We start from the raw sequence: 6,480 nt of genomic DNA, 5'->3' as shown, positions 1-6,480 counted from the left end.
GCCCTCTGTGTGGTCTGCTGCTGAACTCTGATAACCTGTCATCATGACCATTCGCCATCTCCTGACCCGGCTGGGCCTAGGCCAGCACCACCAACCCATCTGCACAGGACAGTGTCATCGCATGGACCAGGAGCTCTGCTCAGAAAGCACTCGGGACCTGAGCCCGCTGCAGGCAGGTCTGACGATGAATGTGATGATTAGAAATTAAGTGTTTATGGACCTCAAGGAGCCCAGTAAGGGCAGTGTTGAGTCTTGGTTTTATTCCTCTCCCTTGCTTCCAGTCCTAGATCAGAAAGTTCCATCAACTCTTCCCTATTAGTGAGAATCAGTCTCAGAGGAGGAAACCAAAGCAGAGAAGAGTTCACTGAGCCTGCCGTGGCCATTGGCTACTGAGGGATGGAGTCAGTGCTGGACCATGTCCAGCGACTCCAGTGCTGGTGCCGTCCCCACAGGCACATGGGTCATGTTGCCCCAGGAGTGGGATTTCAGTCCTGTGCATCTCACCATGCACTGCACCCAGCACAGTGCCCGGCAAGGAGTGAATCCCGAGCACACGTTGAGAGCCCCCTGCACGACCTGAGGAGCCTCTGAGTGCTCCCTCTCCAGCGTCTTCATACACCTCTTGTGTGTGCCCAGCAAAGCCTTTTCCTGGACCAGTGGAACCACTGACCTTCCCCACTCCCACATCTGCAGGCTGAAGGCTGCAGGAGCAAATGACCCAACTGCACGAACTGCTGCACTTGCAGTCTGTGGTCACCCCTCAGTTTGTCTCTGGCCAGCTCCCTCTCATTCCTCAAAGGCAAGTCTACACCTTCACCTCCAGCCCCACGCTTGACTCCTACCCCTACTCTCTCTTAAATGTCCTCCCCTCCTGTTAAATCGAGAACGTCAGGCTATCTGAAAAGATGTTTCTTCAACTTTTTCTCCTCCAATGTCCCTCCTGTGCCCAACTGACTCTTCCATCCCCACCTCTGTCTTCTTCCCTTCCCACCTCCTCTGGAATCTTGTTCCATCACACACACAATGCACACACACACTCACACATGCACACGCGCTCACACATGCACATGCACACATGCTCTCACACATGCACACATGTTCACACACATGCACACACGTTCACACATGCACACATACTCACATGCACACATTCACACATGCTCACACGTTCACACACATGCACACACGTTCACACATGCACACACATTCACACATGCACATGCACACTCAGACATGCACACACGCTCACACATGCACATGCACAGTCACACATGCACACATGCTCGCACAGGCACACGCACACTCACACACACACACCACATCTTTACCTGCTTCCTCTCTCTCAGCTCCTCTTCTTCCACATACAGCATACTCACATCTCATCCCTCCTGAAAAATTCTTCCTTTGACCCCCATCTCTCTCTAACTACCATCTAATTTCTCAACCTCAGTCTGCACCCTAACTCGGGTTCCACATATCCCATTCTCTTCTCAGGGGGATGACTGTCCTCACTACTCCAACGAAAATACTTTCACCAAAGTTATCAGGGACCACTCACTTATCAAACCCAATGGAAGATGTTCAGTCCTTATCTCTGGGGACCCTCTGTGGCGTGTGACCCTGTTGACCATCTTATCTGTCTTGAAACTCTTTCCTCACAGTTCCTCGAGGCCACACCCTCTGGGATTTCCTCCCTCCCGGTGAGTGGTCCATCTGTCTGTCTTTTAAACAGAGGAGTTCCCTCAGTTCTGTGCTGGACCAAGGCCTTCTTGCCCCAAACGCTCACCCGTGGTTATCCCATTCACAGCTGGCATTAACAACTCCCGTTCTTCTCCAGTATGACCTGTCCCAACTCCACCTGGGGTGTCCGGCTGCCGCCAGGACAGCTCCATCTGCCCTCAGCCTCCACGTGTCCAAGGCTGAACTCACCGCAACTGCCACCCCCACCCTTCCCCCTCCCCCCTCCGTGTTCTTTGAGTGAGGTGAAGACTCCCCCCAGGAGAGGCCCCAGCGAATCACCTTTGATCTCTGCACTCCCCAGTCCTGACATCCAAACCAGAGCAGAATCACGCTGTTTCACCTCCTTAGCACTTCCAGGAGCCTTGTCCTCCTCTCCTTCTGTCACTGCCCTAGCTCAAGCCTACCTCACCTCTCACCTGCCCTCACCGCCACCCCCCCCAGCCTGGCCCTCCAGCTTCCAGCTTCTTCCATTACCATCTGCCCATCACAAAAGCCTTTTGGAGACTTCCTATTGACTCTGAGACAAAGTCCAACCTCCCAGCCACTGCACAAAGGGACCAATGACCTGCCCTGCCTGTGGCTTCAGCCTCAGCTCCTGGCCACCTCCTCACACTCTATACTCCAGCATCTCTGAGCTGCTTCAGGACACCGAGACTTTGATGGTGCAGCCGTCTCAGCAGAGGAGACCCTCCCGTAGAATGGCTACTCCACCCCTCCCCCAACTTGGCCTGGAGAATGCCACCTCACTAAGTCACCTCACACTCAGGCTCTTTAGCCATCACTGTGCTTGACCAACCATGGCGTTGACAACGAGCAAAGCTGTTTCCTCTTTACTTAACCAGGCATCAAAAATACAACTTTACTGTAAACGGTGAAGTTATAGAAACTTTGAAATAGAGGAAAGCTTAGAGATCGTCTGGCTCCCCTCCGCGTTTCACAGGTTTATGAATAAATAAATAAGTAACATGCCAAGAGGGGAGATGACTGTCTCAAAGGCCACCTAGCTGGCAGCACAGTGAAATTAGAACCCAGATATACTGGCTTTCATTTCAGAGCACTTTTACTACACCAAAAGTTGGCTGTTTCCAAAGGATTCACATCCTAAATGGTGGCAGAATTAAAACAAGCAAAAAAGCAACCAATCCATAAAAGAAAGCCAAAATAAATAAGTAAATTACTCCAAAGAAAAAAAAATAACAAGTAAAACAAAAATAGTTAAAACCAAGACCTTGGGGCTCCATTCCAAATTCCAATAAGCTGCAAATTAAAAGTTCCTAAATAAAGGCCAACTTCCTATTAAGTTTAGTTTTTAAATAAATGAGAATCTGTCATTGTCTTCCTTTGTCTTACCTTGATTTATTCATTTATTTACCAAGTATATTCTGAGCATTACTCTGCACTGATTTTCTGCCAGGTACTGTGGACCCAGAGGTGATGACACACAGTCACTGCCTGGAGACCACATAGTCCAGGAGCAACTTGACGCTTACCTGGAGAACTGGGAGACAAGGCAGAACGTGCCAGATGAATACAGTCTAAATGTGTGCTCTGGGAGCTCAGAGGAAAGGAAGGCTGATGGGGGCACCCATCCGTATAGGACTGCTATACATTTAAGAATGTAAAAGCCCCCCAGTAGGACATGCTGTTGAAGGCTGGTCCCAGCACTTGCACCTGATGCAGAGCTGCACTTTCTTACCACCCAGGCATGCGATAAAGGGGAAATCTGATTCAGGGAACTAAAGGTATCCACAGGGCCACAGGGGGTCTCTGCCACCCTGGCCAATGAGTCTCACTGGGACTCCACCTTAACAGGCTGAAATTAAAGACTCAAGAAGATATTGGGAACTGGAGGCTAGAGCAGATGGCAGGAATGTGACCACCAGGACAAAGTAAAGGCTTACCAGAAAGACACGCTGGTCTGCATAGCTCCAAGACCTTGTGGCCAAGGCCACCCGTGTGTCAATATTTCCCAAGTTTTTAGCTGCACATATGCAAAGTAAGGACAGCAGCATGGGAGGAGCTGTTACTGCTGCACGTGGTGACCAGCCTGACCTGGACAAGAAGAGCCCCCAGAAGAGGGTGGCAAGGCCGAGGCTGGCAGTTCCGCTGACCAGCCTCCTGCTTCTAGGCTGGAGGAATTTCCAAACTTCCCACCGAGGAAGAAAGGCCACATAGATGAGCAACACATACCTATGACATGTGGCTAGTAGCTAAATGTTTGCAGGTGTCATCTACACAGACAGGTGTCAGCATCTCCATCTCTTGAGTAGAGATAATTTGGTTCCTTTCCATTTATTCCTTTGATTGAAAAGTTCAAGTTAAAAGACCCAATCAGGTTTCATTTAAATAGAAGTAACGGAACTGAGATTCAAAAACCCATCTGTTCACAATCTTGGTAGTGGGGTAGGTTCCCTGAGACGGGGAGAGCTGCCCCCATCACACCAACACTGTCACACGTCTCAGACCCACAGAGAGAAAAACCTCAGGGTTTTCTGTCCAGAGTAGAAGCTATGCCTAAATTGAAGAACTTCACGTAGGGATTATAAAAGAAAATTAGAAAGTCTCATGAGAGAAGCAGTCTGTAAAATATTGTGCTCGGTGTCACAAAATCTCACACTTAATTTTGGATGAAGCCACAAGATTATCCGCTTCAAAGTCAGACATCTCAGCTTTGAATGCTGTTCTGTCACTCACGGCTCCTGTGACCTTGGAAGAGCCATTTTATCATCATTGTCTGTTTCCTCCCCTACAAAATGTGGTTTATACCTACACCCTAGGGCTGCTCACTGATCCAAAGGCATCTAGAATACCTGTTGTAGGGAAAAGGTAACATCCTGCCTTCCGCATCACAGGGTTTATGGCTGAGTCACCTATAACAAAAGGCAGATTAACAAGAGAAATGCACACCAATTAATTAAATTAAATTTTGCATGACAGAAGAACCTTCAGAAATAAAGACCCAAAGAAACAGGGAAAACCATGTATTTTTATGGACAGTCATGCCCAAGTATGAATGAAGGACAGAAGGCAATGATCTAATATAATAAACCAGGGGAGATTTAGCAAGGCCGCCTGTTCAGATTCTTCTCTGTGTCTCTGTGTCTTCATTCCTTTCTTCCGGGTATAGGGAGAAGCCCTCTGGAATGAGGGTCACATGACCTATGTCAAGCAGGAAGTCAGAGAATTCTTTGATGAACTGCTTTGGGGGAGAATGGTGGGAGAAGGTCAGAGAGACCTTCCTGCCTCTGCTGTTTCCTCAAATGCCAAGGTGCCATATTTGGGGGTAGCATACCCTGAACTCTGTCACTGTTAAAAGTGAAAGATCTGGAGGCAAATTGCCAGGATTTAAATCCTGACTCCAACCCTCTCTAGCTGGATGGCCTTAGGCAAGTGACTTTGCTGTGCCTCAGTTTCCTCGAGAGTAAAATGATAGTACCAACCTCCGAGAATTTGTGCAGTGTTAAGTGAGTTGATACATTAATACAGTACCTGATGCCGAGTAGGTTTTCATACATCAACTGTTAGGATTATTGATTTCTTGGGGACCTCCTCCAAGCCAGGTGCTGCCCAAGACACCACAAGGCAGAGATGCACACAATCCTCCAGGGGCTCGCTGTCCAGTCGACAAGATGACCAATACACAAATAACTGCACAGTGTGACGGGCTCCATGAGAGAACTTGATCTGGTTTAGAGAATTCCAGAAAAGGTGACATTTGAGGGAAGCCTTAAAGGACAGCAAAAAATGTCCTAGAGGGTACGAGGGTGGAGGTGCGTTCCAGAGAGCAGGAATTGAATGTGCAAAGACACGGTGGTAGAAGAGCCAGGAACAGGGGATCTGTACATGGCTCCAGTCTCCAGGGAGCTGGGCATGGGAGGGTGGGACAAGAGATGAGCCTGGTCCTGCCGCTTGGACTTTATCCCAAGTTGACTGCGAGTCAAGAGACTTCGGTTCCAAACTCTCCCAAATACCAGCTCTAAGAATTTGGAATAATTTCCCAATTTGTATAATTAGATTTTTAAAAGAGATGATCCTTGAGGTCCCTCCCAGCTCCAAAGCAATTTAATTCTCACCAGATTGCAAACCCCAGGGAAGGAAATTCACATCCCGTGTCTCTGCTTCCCTTAGCACACCTGAGGGCGGGGCAGGGCTCTGTGCTCAGGAAATGCCTTTTTCTCTTTCTGAATGCTCTCCAGATCTTTCCTAGCTCAGAAACCTCTCATTTTAACAGTTCCTTCACAAACAGATTCCAGAAAGCATTCATTTATGAAACTCATCCCTGAATCTTTATTGTATGTGTTTGCTCATTAAAACAAATCAAAATGCCTATGCAGAAAATGTCAAGGCGTTTAAAATTCAAAACCAAATGTAACCATCATCTGAATCGTCTCATTCAGGGGCTGCTGAGATCTGAGAGCCTCGTTTGACAAAGACAACCTGGGACTCTGCAAAGTAGAGAACCTGGGAGACAGGAGAGAGCTGCTTCCAGCCCTGGCTCCGGAGCCTGATAAAATTAGTCAAAAGATGATCTCCATGGCAACAGGAAATTTGTTTCTTAAAGAAGGTTAGAAATAATGCCTTGGGAAGAAACTGCAGCAGATAGAATATTCTCAGATTACACATAAATGGTGTCTATGCCAACAAAACGGCGGGCCAGGCAGCTCAATTATCTGGATAATTTAGGCCTGAACCAGTGATTTGTAAAAGAATAGGGGGCTTTTAAGACCTGAGGAATGGAAT

This window comes from Galeopterus variegatus, unplaced genomic scaffold, assembly GCF_000696425.1.
Source record: "Galeopterus variegatus unplaced genomic scaffold, G_variegatus-3.0.2 Scaffold629, whole genome shotgun sequence".
NCBI lineage: Eukaryota > Metazoa > Chordata > Mammalia > Dermoptera > Cynocephalidae > Galeopterus > Galeopterus variegatus.
This window is presented reverse-complemented; position numbering follows the sequence as displayed.